Source organism: Scyliorhinus torazame, chromosome 6 (genome assembly GCF_047496885.1).
Source record: "Scyliorhinus torazame isolate Kashiwa2021f chromosome 6, sScyTor2.1, whole genome shotgun sequence".
In the NCBI taxonomy this organism is placed as follows: domain Eukaryota; kingdom Metazoa; phylum Chordata; class Chondrichthyes; order Carcharhiniformes; family Scyliorhinidae; genus Scyliorhinus; species Scyliorhinus torazame.
In genome coordinates, this window is record NC_092712.1 from 112,597,630 (window position 1) to 112,614,339 (window position 16,710).

Genomic DNA, 16,710 nt, shown 5'->3' on the forward strand with positions numbered 1-16,710 from the left:
ACTTTATGTCTGCACTCTAGAATAGAAATTATTATTAACAATAATTGCCGATGAATGCTCATCACATTTATGTAGTGTTCCTCTGCCCATTATTTTAGTAAAGGGATTAACAAAGAACTTAAAATAAATAAACAATTCCATTAGAATAACAAATACACAATGCAAATGCATAAAGTGTTTGCACATTGTTATCAACAATAATTTTATCTTTGGATTGGACCTATGAATGAATGAAAGCATGCATGTTTTCCTTCTATTGCCAACTGCTAATTAATGCAGCCTTTTATTATGAAAATGTGCCTTTTTGCAGCAGTTTCTCGTGCTTTTCTTTTGCCTTTTATTTTGTCACGGTAATTTAATTAATGTTAGACAAATCATTCCAAATGACTTTAGTTAAGTATCTTATGCAGTGCTATGAGCACAACACAGTCTCTGTATTAATTGGGAACATTGATATGACACTTCTCAGAGACCTATTTCCAGCAGACTCGAAGTTTATCCTGTGACCAGGTAGCAGTCTGTTGCTGTCAATCATTTTTGTTTTCTTAATCAAAGACAAATCTTTCGTGCCAGAAAGGTGCGCTAACAATGACGTGCTCAAATAAGCGACTTTGTGAAAGTCAAAACATTATATTGAAAAGACTCTTAAGTAATTCAATTAAAAATCCCTTCATAAAACACCTGAGTGCTATCAACAATGCACAGTGACACACATCTGCAGGGTTTCAATGCAATGGGGCATTTCTTTAATTTTTCTATATTTCGAATAATATTTTACAACTCTAAAACATTGCCCTTACTGACCATTTTACAAAAATACCATCAAGTCGGTTCTGGTATAAGTAAACAAGTAAATCCTACCAGCATCTGTGTTATACAGTCATCTTAAAATTGTAATTACACAAGGATCTATTTGATGTCCCCTGTTTAACATGCTGTTTAGATATAGTTGAAATGGGACTTCCGGGTGCGGCGATGACCAGCTGAGTCGCACGTTTCGGCAGCTCCCTGTGAAACGGACTTTTGGGCTCTTGATAGGAGCCCCAACGGCAATTTTAACGGCTAAAAACACCGTGCGGTAAACCAGGAGGGTGTTCCCCCTGGACACGGATGGAAAAAGGAGAGGAAAGTGGCCGGATTGCAGCGGATCCTTTGGAACAACGGCAAGGAAGGCAAGCAAAAACCAAGATGGCGTCGGAAGGTGGCAGTTTCATATGGGGCCCTGAACAACAAGAGTTCTTGAAATGCTGCGTGGAGGAGATAAAAAAGGAAATGAAGAAAGAGTTGTTGGCCCCGATACTACAGGCGATCGAAGGGCTAAAGGAGGAACAAAAGACCCAGGAGCAGGAGCTTCGGGTCGTGAAGGCGAAAGCAGCCGAGAATGAGAACGATATACAGGGCCTGGTGGTGAAGTCGGAGATACAGGAGGCACACCAGAAACGATGTGTGGAGAGGTTGGAGGCACTGGAAAACAACGCAAGGAGGAACAACCTGAGGATTCTTGGCCTTCCTGAAGGTGTGGAGGGGGCGGACGTCGGGGCATATGTGAGCACGATGCTGCATTCGTTAATGGGAGCGGAGGCCCCGACGGGTCCGTTGGAGGTGGAGGGAGCGTACCGAGTTATGGTGCGAGGATCGAGAGCAGGAGAAACTCCCAGAGCCATAGTGGTGAGATTCCTCCGTTTTAAGGATAGAGAAATGGTCCTTAGATGGGCGAAGAAAACTCGGTGCAGTAAATGGGAGAACGCGGTGATCCGCGTTTATCAAGACTGCAGTGCGGAGGTGGCGAGAAGGAGGGCGAGCTTTAATCGGGCCAAGGCGGTACTTCACAAAAGGAAGATAAAATTTGGAATGCTGCAACCGGCAAGACTGTGGGTCACATATCAAGGGAGGCACCACTACTTTGAGACGGCGGATGAAGCGTGGACTTTTATTGTAGAAGAAAAACTGGAATGAGTGGAGTATGAAAAAGAACGTTTGGACAAAGTGGTGGGGCGAATGGGGGGGGCGAAGAGGGGTTTTATGTTCTAATCCTGCGGTATGGTAACTTTTCTTTCTCCCACAGGTGGTGATGGGGGGAGGTGGGGAGGGAGAGGAGATGGGGCGTTGGCCATGGGAGGCGGGGCCGAGGGAGAGGCGCGGGCTTGGTTCCCGCGCTATGATAATTATGGCGGGAATAGAGAAGCAGGAAGGAGGGGGCGTCGCACGGTGCGAGCCGTGGTCACGGGGGGAAGCCGAGGTCAGCCAGAGTTTGCTGACTTCTGGGAGCAACATGGGGGGAGTAATTACGCTAGCGGGGGGTCTAGCGGGGAGGTGGGAGGGGGGAATTACTGGGTTGCTGCTGCTGGGGAAAGGGGGGAGTGGGTACGGGAGAGGATGGGCGGGGGGGCACCGCCTGGGGGTGATACAGCTGCGTGGGAACTGGGTGAGAAGCTGGAAAAAGATGATGGCTAACCGGCAAGGGGGGGGGGGTGGGAAGCCCCCCAACTCGGCTGATCACGTGGAACGTGAGAGGGCTCAACGGGCCGATAAAGAGGGCACGAGTACTCGCACACCTTAAGAAACTTAAAGCAGATGTGGTTATGTTACAGGAAACGCACCTGATACTGATAGACCAGGTTAGGCTGCGTAAAGGATGGGTGGGGCAGGTGTTCCATTCGGGGCTGGATGCGAAAAACAGGGGGGTGGCTATATTAGTGGGGAAGCGGGTAATGTTCGAGGCAAAGACTATAGTGGTGGATAACGGGGGCAGATACGTGATGGTGAGTGGCAAATTACAGGGAGAGATGGTGGTTTTGGTAAACGTGTATGCCCCGAACTGGGATGATGCCAACTTTATGAGGCGAATGCTAGGACGCATCCCGGACCTAGAGACGGGAAAGCTGATAATGGGGGGAGACTTTAACACGGTGTTGGAACCAAGGCTGGATAGGTCGAAGTCCAGGACTGGTAGGAGGCCGGCAGCAGCCAAGGTGCTTAAGGATTTTATGGAGCAGATGGGAGGTGTGGACCCATGGAGATTCAGTAGACCTAGGAGTAAGGAGTTCTCGTTTTTCTCCTATGTCCATAAAGTCTATTCGCGCATAGACTTTTTTGTGTTGGGTAGGGCATTGATCCCGAAGGTGAGGGGAACGGAATATACGGCTATAGCCATTTCGGATCATGCCCCACACTGGGTAGACTTGGAGATAGGGGAGGAAACAGGAGGGCGCCCACCCTGGAGAATGGACATGGGACTAATGGCGGATGAGGGGGTGTGCCTAAGGGTGAGGGGATGTATTGAAAAGTACTTGGAACTCAATGACAATGGGGAGGTTCAGGTGGGAGTGGTCTGGGAGGCGTTGAAGGCGGTGGTTAGGGGGGAGCTGATATCAATAAGGGCACATAAAGGGAAGCAGGAGAGTAAGGAACGGGAGCGGTTGCTGCAAGAACTTTTGAGGGTGGACAGACAATATGCGGAAGCACCGGAGGAGGGACTGTACAGGGAAAGGCAAAGGCTGCATGTGGAATTTGACTTGCTGACTACAGGCACTGCAGAGGCACAATGGAGGAAGGCGCAGGGTGTACAGTATGAATATGGGGAGAAGGCGAGCAGATTGCTGGCACACCAATTGAGGAAAAGGGGAGCAGCGAGGGAAATAGGGGGAGTGAGGGATGAGGAAGGAGAGATGGAGCGGGGGGCGGAGAGAGTGAATGAAGTGTTCAAGACATTTTATAAAAAATTGTATGAAGCTCAACCCCCGGATGGGAGGGAGAGAATGATGGATTTTTTGGATCGGCTGGAAATTCCCAAGGTGGAAGAGCAGGAAAGGGTGGGACTGGGAGCACAGATTACGGTAGAAGAAGTGGTGAAAGGAATTAGGAACATGCAGACGGGAAAGGCCCAGGGACCGGACGGATTCCCAGTTGAATTTTACAGAAAGTATTTGGACTTGCTCGCCCCGGTACTGACGAGGACCTTTAACGAGGCAAAGGAAAGGGGACAGCTGCCCCCGACTATGTCTGAAGCAACGATATCGCTTCTCTTAAAGAAGGAAAAGGATCCGCTACAATGCGGGTCCTACAGACCAATTTCCCTCCTAAATGTGGATGCCAAGGTCCTGGCCAAGGTAATGGCAATGAGAATAGAGGAATGTGTCCCGGGGGTGGTTCACGAGGACCAAACTGGGTTTGTGAAGGGGAGACAGCTGAACACGAATATACGGAGGCTGTTAGGGGTAATGATGATGGCCCCACCAGAGGGTGAAACGGAGATAGTAGTGGCGATGGATGCCGAGAAAGCATTTGATAGAGTGGAATGGGATTATCTGTGGGAGGTGTTGAGGAGATTTGGTTTTGGAGAGGGGTATGTTAGATGGGTGCAGCTGTTGTATAGGGCCCCAGTGGCGAGTGTGGTCACGAATGGACGGGGATCGGCATATTTTCGGCTCCATAGAGGGACAAGCAGGGATGTCCTCTGTCCCCATTACTGTTTGCACTGGCGATTGAGCCCCTGGCGATAGCGCTGAGAGGTTCCAAGAGATGGAGGGGAATACTTAGGGGAGGAGAAGAACACCGGGTATCTTTATATGCGGATGATCTGCTACTATATGTGGCGGATCCGGCGGAGGGGATGCCAGAAATAATGCGGATACTTGGGGAGTTTGGGGATTTTTCAGGGTATAAATTGAACATGGGGAAGAGTGAGCTGTTTGTGGTGCATCCAGGGGAGCAGAGTAGAGAAATAGAAGACCTACCGTTGAGGAAGGTAACAAGAGACTTTCGTTACCTGGGGATCCAGATAGCTAAGAATTGGGGCACATTGCACAGGCTAAATTTAACGCGGTTGGTGGAACAGATGGAGGAAGATTTCAAGAGATGGGATATGGTAGCACTGTCAATGGCAGGGAGGGTGCAGGCGGTTAAGATGGTGGTCCTCCCGAGATTCCTCTTTGTGTTTCAGTGCCTCCCGGTGGTGATCACGAAGGCTTTTTTTAAAAGGATAGAAAAGAGCATCATGGGTTTTGTTTGGGCCGGGAAGACTCCGAGAGTGAGGAAGGGATTCTTACAGCGTAGTAGGGATAGGGGGGGGGCTGGCATTACCGAGCCTAAGTGAGTATTATTGGGCCGCTAATATTTAAATGGTGAGTAAGTGGATGGGAGAGGAGGAGGGAGCGGCGTGGAAGAGATTAGAGAGGGCGTCCTGTAGGGGGACCAGCCTGCAGGCTATGGTGACAGCCCCATTGCCGTTCTCACCGAGGAACTACACCACGAGCCCGGTGGTGGTAGCTACACTGAAGATTTGGGGACAGTGGAGACGACATAGGGGAAAGACCGGAGCATTGGGGGGGTCCCCGATAAGAAACAACCATAGGTTTGCCCCGGGGGGAATGGATGGGGGATATGGAATGTGGCAAAGAGCAGGAATAACGCAACTGAAAGATCTATTTGTGGACGGGAAGTTCGCAAGTCTGGGAGCGCTGACCGAGAAATATGGGTTGCCCCAAGGGAATGCATTCAGGTACATGCAATTGAGGGCTTTTGCGAGGCAACAGGTGAGGGAATTCCCGCAGCTCCCGACACAAGAGGTACAGGACAGAGTCATCTCAAAGAAATGGGTGGGGGATGGTAAGGTGTCGGATATATATAGGGAAATGAGGGACGAAGGGGAGACTATGGTGGACGAACTAAAAGGGAAATGGGAAGAAGAGCTAGGGGAGGAGATCGAGGAGGGGCTGTGGGCAGATGCCCTAAACAGGGTAAACTCGTCGTCCTCGTGCGCCAGGCTAAGCCTGATTCAGTTTAAGGTATTACACAGGGCACATATGACTGGAACACGGCTCAGTAAATTTTTTGGGGTGGAGGATAGGTGTGCGAGGTGCTCGAGAAGCCCAGCGAATCATATCCATATGTTTTGGTCATGCCCGGCACTACAGGGGTTTTGGATGGGGGTGACAAAGGTGCTTTCAAAAGTAGTGGGGGTCCGGGTCGAACCAAGCTGGGGGTTGGCTATATTTGGGGTTGCACAAGAGCCGGGAGTGCAGGAGGCGAGAGAGGCCGATGTTTTGGCCTTTGCATCCCTAGTAGCCCGGCGCAGGATATTGCTAATGTGGAAAGAAGCCAAGCCCCCGGGGGTGGAGACCTGGATAAATGATATGGCGGGGTTCATAAAGCTAGAGCTGATTAAGTTCGTCCTAAGGGGGTCGGCTCAAGGGTTCACCAGGCGGTGGCAACCGTTCGTCGAATATCTTGCGGAAAGATAGATGGGGGAAAAAAGAAGGCAGCAGCAGCAGCCCAGGACTTGGGGGGGGGGGGGGGGGGGTATAGCCTGTGACAAGGCAGTTGCCAATTAGGGCTAGTTTTCATTTTTGTTATTTAATATTTATTTATTTGTTGTTTTTTGTTTATATAAAAAAGGTCATTATTATCTGTATTGTTATAATGTTGTGTAAAGGATGCACAATGTACTGTGTTGGTTGACCAAAAATTTTCAATAAAATATTTATTTAAAAAAAAAAGATATAGTTGAAATGAGCAGTTCAGAAATGATAATCAAATGCCAATTAGTTCAATCTTTCCGAATGGGTGTAAAATCTCTGTTCTGATATCCTTCTAAAAGATCTATTTTGTTGGGTGGGGTTACTGGGTTACGGGGATAGGGTGGAGGTGTGGGCTTAGGTAGGGTGCTCTTTCCAAGAGCCGGTGCAGACTCGATGGGCCGATTGGCCTCCTTCTACATTGTAAATTCTATAGTGTCCCCTTTGTGATCCCCTCCCTACCTCAAAATTCTATAGTGTCCCCTGCGTGATCCCCTCCCTACCTCATTGCTCCTGTGCACAACCAATTTCAGAGAGTCACGGTATAAAGTGCCTGCCTGGCATCAAATAAAAGAGGAAAAGAAAGGTAAAATATTCAGGAACAAAATTTTCCTCAAACATTAGTGCCAACTAAACCAAAGAGGTAAATCAAATCTATTTTGGACACAAGGAACTCCTATGAAAAGGGAACAAATGGGTTTTGCCACATTGCTTTGGCTCACTATCACCTCCCCATGGCAGCTCGGGGGAAGTGATATAAGCAGCCATATCAATGTGAAAAATATTTGAATACTTGTGTTTATTTAAATCTTTCTCTTTCCCTCTCTTCTTCACCTGACTTGCATTAGATAGAATATATAGCTTAGAAACATTCACACAAGTCTCCTCCCACCCTACTTCAACATATCCTTGAATTCCTTTCTCTCTCTTGTATTAAGCTAGTTTCCTCTTAAATTCATCTAAGTTAGTGACCTCAATTACTCCATGTGGTCACCATTTCCACATTATAAACACTGAGCAAATAGACTTCTTCCGAATTCCTTATTGGGCTCATTAGTAAGCTGTGAGGAGGATGTAAAGAGACTGCAAAGGGTTATGAACCAGTTAAAAGATTGAACAAGAGGGTGGCGTAAAATGTGGGCAAGTATGAAATTATTCATTTTGGTAGGAAGATGCAAAAGCAGCATATTTTTTTAAAAGGCGAAAGACTAATAAATTTTGGAATTTAGAGGAATTTAGGGGGCATTGCACAGGAATCACAACGTTTTTTTAAAATGTTTTTCTTCATTTTTTTGTGGTATACAAAACAAGGATAAACGTGGACAAAACAGGATAAAGAAACCTATTTACATGTTGGTCGGTTTCAACTATTTACATACATTGTCATTCTTCTTGCATTATTTACATTGGTGGCTACAATTTCCGCTTTCTGATCCCCATTAGTTATTTGGTTCCAGCTGTTTCCCCTGCTCCCCAACCCCCACTCCCTCCCAAACTGGGGCATTTATTTGTTCTTGTACCCTGCTCCTGTTATGTTGGTGTGATACTGCTTCCCATGCCTTTTTTGTTGGGCATGGTTGCGTTCCGTGCCTCCCTTTTCCCCCCCCCGCCCATCCCCCCCCTGTGTTGTGGCTACCCTCTCCTGTTCTTTGACTTCTTACTTGTTGGCTACGGTCCCTTGGAACAACCGAGTGAATTGCTCCCACGTTTCTGGACGTCCTCCTCCAACTCTCAGATGGCGAATTTAATTTTCTCCATTTTGGAGAAACTCTGATAGGTCGGACAGCCAATCTGCAGCTTTGGGTGTTGGGTGGCACTGCTGACTGCCAGCTGAGCAGGATTCTCTGGCGGGCGTTTAGGGAGACAAAGGCCCTCCTCCCAATGAAGAGATCTGGCTCTTCTGATACCCCGAAGACCGCCACTCTTGGGCAGGGCTCCACCCTCACCCCCACCACCTTGGACATCGCCTCGAAGAAGGCTGTCTAAAATCCAACAAGTCTGAGGCAAGATCAAAACGTGTGGGCGTGGTTGATCTCTTTGGCACCGTTCACATTTGTCCCCCACCTCCGGGAAGAACCTGCTGATTGGTGTTCTAGTTAAGTGGGCTCTGTGTACTGCCATTAGCTGCATTAGGCTTAGCCATCTGCTCTGGTGAGATTTGAACTCGTCCCCAGAGCGTTACCCTGGATTACTAATCCAGTGATAATACCACTATGCCACTGCCTCCCTGTCTGAGTGGGTATTGGAAATCCATTCAATAGTAAAATTCAAAAGAGAATTTGATAAATACTTGAAGGGAAAATAATTACTACAGAGGATGATATTAATCAAATAGTTCCCATTGCTCCCCGTGGTGGCACTGCCAGTACGACAGTGCAGCTGGCATCTGATTGGTCAGCAGCTCAGTGAACTGAGACTTCTTCCTGGCGAGGAAGGTATCACCTCATATTAATTTAATTAAAGCCCTGTTGGTCAAAAAACTAACGCAGGCTGGGCTGGCAAGGCAGAAGCGGGCTCGTCCCTGAAATTTATGTTGGGGTGTGGGGGCCCTTCCCCGATGTATAATCTAGCCCATTAACGGTGTGTGTGTCCCCGTCTGTCTGTCTCTCTCTCTGTCTGTCTCTCTCTCTCTCGCTACATGGGGCTGCCTGACTTGCTGAGTGTTTCCGGTGTTTTCTATAATAAAATGTAAATAACATTCATTTTGGCAAGCAGTGCAAAGTAAAACATTTATATGATAGCATTATATACTTAACTGTGCATGGCATATATTTGATCAACTTGAAAGATTAAGAAATTAAACCGACATTGATTTAATAATAATGATCACTTATTATCACAAGTGGTCTTCAAAGAAGTTACTGTGAAAAGCCCCTACTTCTCTGGAGTGGACAGACTTGTGCTCTGATTATTGATATCAAATCCAGGTTGTCTTCCTGCGCAGGTAATGTGAAAGATTCCATGGGAAGAGGAATGGTGTTTTTTTTTTTACCGTTTCGGTTCTGTCCAACGTTCCTCCATTAACTAATGCCAGAAAAGGCAGATTAGTTGTTCATTTGTCCTCTTTTCTGCCTCTGATATTGCTGTTTGCAAATGGACTGCCTACGTTTAAAAAAAAAAATCACCTTGTTTCAAAAGTAATTCATCAGCTGTAGTATGGTTCAGGAAACCGCAAAGATTCCTTCGTAACCATCTTTTTTTCTCGGTTTATTCCAGTCTATATGTGCATACTTGGCTATGCAATGTGAGTGGGAAAATCAGATGTGTAATTCTACCAGGACCCAGAATGTTTTATTGTATTATTTATACGAAGACATCAGCCAAGTAAGGTTCACTGCAAAGTCCCTGTAGGCACTGAGCATCAGCCTTTTGTGTGCTGTTGTGTGAGAAGTGCCTCAGCATAAAAGGCTGCTTCAGCTGAAGTGGCTGACAGCCTGCGACGGCACATGAATGCATGAAGGACTATATCACGATGATAATGACCGCAATGAACTATTTCTACAGAGAAAACCCATCAGTCCTCTTGTCTGAAGGCTGGTCACTTCATTTTGGGAGCATCTGTCACATGATCCCTGCTACCCTATTCTTAAAAGTGAAATCACTGAAGGGGAGAAACTGATCTAAGGCCATGAACAAAGCACATGCTGTTGTACTGAAACAGGACCCGTACCCATGGAGACGGGCTGTCTGATGAGCTACTGTCTTCTGTTCAGACTTAGAGCATCTCTTGCAGATGAAGGTAACATTAAAATTTGAAAACTAGCTTGAGAAAATATAACTGGGAATGCATGCCAGACCTTATTTTGAGGTGCCCTTATGTCCGTAATTGGCAGTAATTGTTATATACACACTTATCTTGGCATGGAAACATGCCAGTAATTACACATAGTAATTCTGTTCAAATATGTTCTCCCCTGCCAATTTCTTCATTTTAGTTGCCTCAGTGGCCTCAAGGAACTCACTTGACAGCTGCAAAGGCTGTCTCATTTGTAGTGCTGTTCCACAAAGGAAAGTGGTCACTTTACTTCAACCTCTTGACTCATTGATTAATCCCTAGTTTAAAGTGAGAAATAGAAGACGGATATCCAAATGTTTAATTTCAAGTATTTTGAATGATCAGAATGATAATATCACATATACAAAATACCTCCAAGGCTTGTACTCAGATGTGCAGCTTGTGATCTGCTAATTTATGCCGGTATAACATTTTTGTTCCCTCAGTCCAACCATCATTTTTTTTCCTCAAGCTTTCCAAGAGTTCATTGTGTTCACCCTCCCCACCTCTGTCTTGTCAGCTACTTTGTCTTGTCAGCAGTGGAGAAGAAAGTAACAAATTGCGTGCGGTACACAAGTGGGTTGAGTGTACACACTGTATGTTTGGATGTGCAAGATATTTCACTCTTGTCTCTGGAACTGCCCGTTATATTAAATATTGGCAGTTCCACTCGGGTTACCTGCAGAGATCTAATTGCTGAGTCTGGAATATGATACGTCCTTAAAAGTCATTCACAGGACGTGGTTATGGCCGACAAGGCCAGCATTTATTACCCGTAATTGCCATCGAGAAGGTGGTGTGCCGACATTGCAGACTGTGTGGAGAAGGCACTGCCACATTGCTGTTCTGGAAGAGAGATCCAGGATTTCGACCCAGCGACGATGAAGGAACAGCGATTATACTTTGAAGTTAGGGTGGTGTGTGACTTGGAGGGGAAGTGGTAATTTTTCCACGTGCTTGCTGCCCATGTCCTTCTAAGACGTGCTTGGTAGTTTAATTGGACATTCTGAATTCTCTCACCGTGCACCTGAACAGGCGCTGTAGTGTGACGACCAGAGGATTTTCACTGTAACTTCATTGAAGTGTTAATGCAAGCCTACTTGTGACACTAAAAAGATGATCTACGATCTATTAGGGGCAGCACGGTAGCCTTGTGGATAGCACAATTGCTTCACAGCTCCAGGGTCCCAGGTTCGATTCCAGCTTGGGTCACTGTCTGTGCGGAGTCTGCACATCCTCCCCGTGTGTGCGTGGGTTTCCTCCGGGTGCTCCGGTTTCCTTCCACAGTCCAAAGATGTGCTGGTTAGGTGGATTGGCCATGATAAATTGCCCTTAGTGTCCAAAATTGCCCTTAGTGTTGGGTGGGGTTACTGGGTTATGGGGATAGGGTGGCGGTGTTGACCTTGGGTAGGGTGCTCTTTCCAAGAGCCGGTGCAGACTCGATGGGCCGAATGGCCTCCTTCTGCACTGTAAATTCTATGATAATCTATGATAATCTATCTAGGTGGTAGGGGTTGCAAATTTGGCAGTTAAAGAAACCTTACGAGTTACTGCAGTGCATCTTCTGACTAGTACGCACTGCAGCCACGTTACGCTGATGCTGGAGGAAATGAATGGTTAAGATGTTGGATGGAATGCTGATCAAACAGGCTTCCTTGTCCTGGACGATATTGAGCTTCTTGAGTTTTGCACTGGGAGCTGCACTCGTCCATGCAAGTGGAGAGAATTCCATCACACTCTTGACTTGTAGCTTGTGGATGGTGCACTGGCTTTAGGGATTCAGGAGATGAGTTACTCACCACACAATTCCCAACCTCTGATCTGCCCTTGCAACCACAGTATTTATGTGGCTGGTCCAGTTCAGTTTCTGGTCAATGTTAGCTCCCAGGATGCTGATTGTCAGGGATTCAGCGATGGTAATGGCATCAAATATCATAGGGAAATGGTTAGATATTGTTTTTTTAATTTATCGCTTCGTGGGCGTGGGCATTGCTGGCTAGGCCAGCATTTATTGCCTTTCCACAATTGTCCTTGAGGATGTCATGGTGAGCTGCCTATATGAACTGATGCAGGTCATTTGAAGTAGATACACCCAAAGTACTCTTATGAAGGCAGTTACAGGATTTAGACTTGGTGACGGTGAAGGAACGGGAATATAGTTCCAAGTCAGGATGGTGTGTGATTTGGAGAGCAATAAGTGATGGTGTTCTTGTACATCTGCTGCCCTTATCCTCCTCGTTGGTAAAGGTTGCGGGTTTGGAAGGTGAGATGGGATCATCCACTCAGCACTTCTGACTGAGGATGGTTGTAAAAACATTAGCCTTGATTTTTGCACAGATGTGCGGGGGTTGGGGGTGACACCCCATCATTGAGAATGAGGATAGCCTCCTCCTGCTGTTAGTTAAATTGCCCACCACCAACCACAATTGGATGTGGCAGGTCTTCTGGAGTTTGATTTAATTCATTGATTGTTGGATCACTTAGCTCTATAACATGTTGCTTCTGCTGAGGTTGGCACCTCATTTTTAGTTATGCCTGATGTTGCTCCTGGCACGCTGATCTGCACCCTTTGCTGAACCAGGGTTGGTGTCCTTGTTTAATAGTAATGGTAGAGTGAGAGATATTCGGGGCTTGGGAGTGTAGAATGTGGCGGAATACAATTCTGCTGCTACTATAGGTAGCCCACAGCAGTGATAATGCCACGCGGAATGATGCAGGATGTTCTCGGTGTGAATATGGGACTTGGTCCTGTCAGCTCTGTACGGTGGCCACTGTTACAATACTGCATTGGACAGATGCTTCTGCGAGAGGCAGATTTGTGACAACAAGGTCAAATATGGTTTCACCTCGTTTCGGTTTCTCACCACCTGCCACAAGCCCGACTGGCAGAAATGATTCATTAGTTTAGGCCTCTGGATTACTAAATCAGTAACATAGCCACCATGCTACCATCCCAATATAAGTTTCACCTGAGGCAGCAACTTTTGGAATTGTTTTAACATGTTCTGTTGAAAGTGACATGTTTCACAACACTGCACTTTTGTAAAGACCAGACACAAATAATTAAAATCTGGAAAAGCTCAAAGGAACAGGTATAGACCATAAGACCATAAGACATAGGAGCGGAAGTAAGGCCATTCGGCCCATCGAGTCCACTCCGCCATTCAATCGTGGCTGATTTCAACTCCATTTACCCACTCTCTCTCCATAGCCCTTAATTCCTCGAGAAATCAAGAATTTATCAACTTCTGTCTTAAAGACACTCAACGTCCCGGCCTCCACCGCCCTCTGTGGCAATGAATTCCATCACACTCTTGACTTGTAGCTTGTGGATGGTGCACTGGCTTTAGGGATTCAGGAGATGAGTTACTCACCACACAATTCCCAACCTCTGATCCACCACTCTCTGGCTGAAGAAATTTCTCCTCATCTCTGTTCTAAAGTGACTCCCTTTTATTCTAAGGCTGTGCCCCAGGGTCCTAGTCTCCCCTGCTAATGGAAACAACTTCCCTACATCCACCCTATCTAAGCCATTCATTATCTTGTAAGTTTCTATTAGATCTCCCCTCAACCTCCTAAACTCCGATGAATATAATCCCAGGATCCTCAGACGTTCATCGTATGTTAGGCCTACCATTCCTGGGATCATCCGTGTGAATCTCCGCTGGACCCGCTCCAGTGCCAGTATGTCCTTCCTGAGGTGTGGGGCCCAAAATTGCTCACAGTATTTTAAATGGGGCCTAACTAATGCTTTATAAAGCTTCAGAAGTACATCCCTGCTTTTATATTCCAAGCCTCTTGAGATGAATGACAACATTGCATTTGCTTTCTTAATTACGGACTCAACCTGCAAGTTTACCTTTAGAGAATCCTGGACTAGGACTCCCAAGTCCCTTTGCACTTCAGCATTATGAATTTTGTCACCGTTTAGAAAATAGTCCATGCCTCTATTCTTTTTTCCAAAGTGCAAGACCTCGCACTTGCCCACGTTGAATTTCATCAGCCTTTTCTTGGACCACTCTCCTAAACTGTCTAAATCTTTCTGCAGCCTCCCCACCTCCTCCATACTACCTGCCCCTCCACCTATCTTTGTATCATCGGCAAACTTAGCCAGAATGCCCCCAGTCCCGTCATCTAGATCGTTAATATATAAAGAGAACAGCTGTGGCCCCAACACTGAACCCTGCGGGACACCACTCGTCACCGGTTGCCATTCCGAAAAAGAACCTTTTATCCCAACTCTCTGCCTTCTGCCTGACAGCCAATCGTCAATCCATGTTAGTACCTTGCCTCGAATACCATGGGCCCTTATTTTACTCAGCAGTCTCCCGTGAGGCACCTTAAGAAAGGAATTCTTTTCGCTAGAACATTGGTCCCAGCTCGGTTCAGGTGGAGACCATCCCAATGGTATAGGTCCCCCCTGTCCCAAAACTGATGCCGGGGGGGGGACAGGGGGGACCTATACCGTTGGGATGGTCTCCACCTGAACCGAGCTGCGACCAGTGTTCTGGCGAAAATAATAAATAGGGTGGTCAATAGGACTTTAAACTAAAGATTGGGGGGGAAGGGAAAGTCAGGGAACCAAGAGGTGAAGTAATCAGTGGGAAGCGTAGCTGCTTAGGGCTTTATAGCTATAAATTAGGGACGAGGATTTTACCAAATTGGAGACCAAGGGACAAAATGGTATTTATGATATTTATAAACTGCTGAGCCATTCTGCTTTTCAATTTGTGAACGAAAAATGTAACTCAATCCAGAATAGTTATCTTGAACAGGCACGTTAGCACTATCGCTTCACAGCACCAGGATCCCAGTTATGATTTCCGGCTTGGGTCACTCTGTACGGAGCCTGCACGTTCTCCTTGTGTCTGCGGCATTTCTTCCGGTTGCTCCGATTTCCTCCCACAAGTCCCAAAAGACGTGCTTGTGAGGTGAATTGGACATTCGGAATTTGCCCTCAGTATACATGTGCAAGCGGCGGAATGTGGTGACTAGGGGCTTTTCGCAGTAACTTCATTGCAGCGTTAATATAAGCCTACTTGTGAAAAAGATTATTATTATTATTATTATTATTATTAATATTTCCAAAAATCCTAGATTGCAAATTGTTATTTCCCAGCCAAATTGAAGAGTGGTGCCTTTTTCTCTGATTTTCTTTCTTCTTCTGAAATTTCTCGTTCATTCTGATTCATTGGTCATGGGTACTGGCCACCTTCCAAGAGTTTACCCATGTGAATGTGGTGCATTGAACTTTCCAGGTATCAGCATGCATGTTCTTTGTCAACAACAATCACTGAACTATCAGGACAGGAACCCTAGTTGGTTATATTTTATCTTCCTTGCCCAGGCACTGAACCCAATTTTAGTGCTCTTCACTGGTATCTTAGCAGATGCTATCTAACTTAACATAGATCTGGGACTTTCCATCTGTTCTAAGAGCCTCATGTCCGCCTCTATTATTCTGTTACCTCCAGTGTTGCAGGTATGGAAACTTTCTGATATATAATATCTGAATTGTTTTCATTAGACGTTATTGGCTTTAAACTAAGTGTTGTTGCAGTGGCTTGCCTACTATCCAGTAAGGTTCTAGGTTCCAAACCTTTGCTGCCTATTGTAGTGATATCCATCACTGTAAATACACAAGGGGTTAATGTAAATACACTGACTAAGTAAACACTAGAGGGGGCACCAGAGACATGACATGCAGACATACAGCTAATGAAAACATAGAATAGGACACGACCAATGGGCAGTCAAGACACCCAGAGGTGACACTACCACAAGGGGGCATTACACAACCCATATATAAGGACAGGGCACACATGCTCTGACTCTTTCCACAGGCGACACTTAGAGAGTAGGACAGGGGCAGATCAGAAGCATCACACCCACCACATGGCTTAGAGCAGACTGGTTAGTTAGACTGAGTTACTATAGCAAGATTAGCAGGAGAGTCGAACTCATAGAGAACTATGCTTATGGTTCAATAAATCGCATTGAACTTACTTCAAAGTCTGGAGTATCTTTTGGTCAAAGCTGCATCGAGTTGCAGCCTGTGTTATCCCAGAGTACATAATGCAACACCTATTAATTGAATCTGCTGTCATGTTTCAACTGTAACACCTCATGGAGCGCAGTGTGCAAACTACACAAATGAAATTAGATATTCACAATCTTAATACCTTTAGCTTTATATGAAAATAACAGTGCCAGCAATATTTGTGATGCGCATTGAATCCCTTTTGAATGGAACAAAATGTCAGATTCTGATATTATGTTGTGTACTTTCAGTAAATAAGGATTCGATTATCAGTCTTGTGAATAATTTGTATATATTGAACAGACGGTCAGAATGACTACAAAGGACTTCATATACCATAACCGAATTTGCTGCACATCAACAGATAATTAAGCTGATAAAAGAAGATTAGAATCTTTATTTCAAAAGTTTGCTGTTGTTAATTTAGATTATGGATTTACATTCGCTAATATTTCAAGGATTATTTTCCTTTCTAGTTTATTTGTCCTTTGTAAATCTCTTAATGTTTGCTGTGCAATGATTTATTTAAAACATTTTGGCTGCTTTCCATTTTACTACTATGTTAGCATCTGGCTTATTTTCTTCCTCCCTGCACGTCT

General features: G+C 45.9%; 1 protein-coding gene across 5 annotated transcripts in view; it reads left to right on the top strand.

Annotated features, from left to right (window-relative positions):
- cdk14 (cyclin dependent kinase 14) overlaps positions 1–16,710 on the top strand; it is a 935,572-nt gene that overhangs the window by 743,128 nt on the left and 175,734 nt on the right. The window lies entirely within an intron of this gene.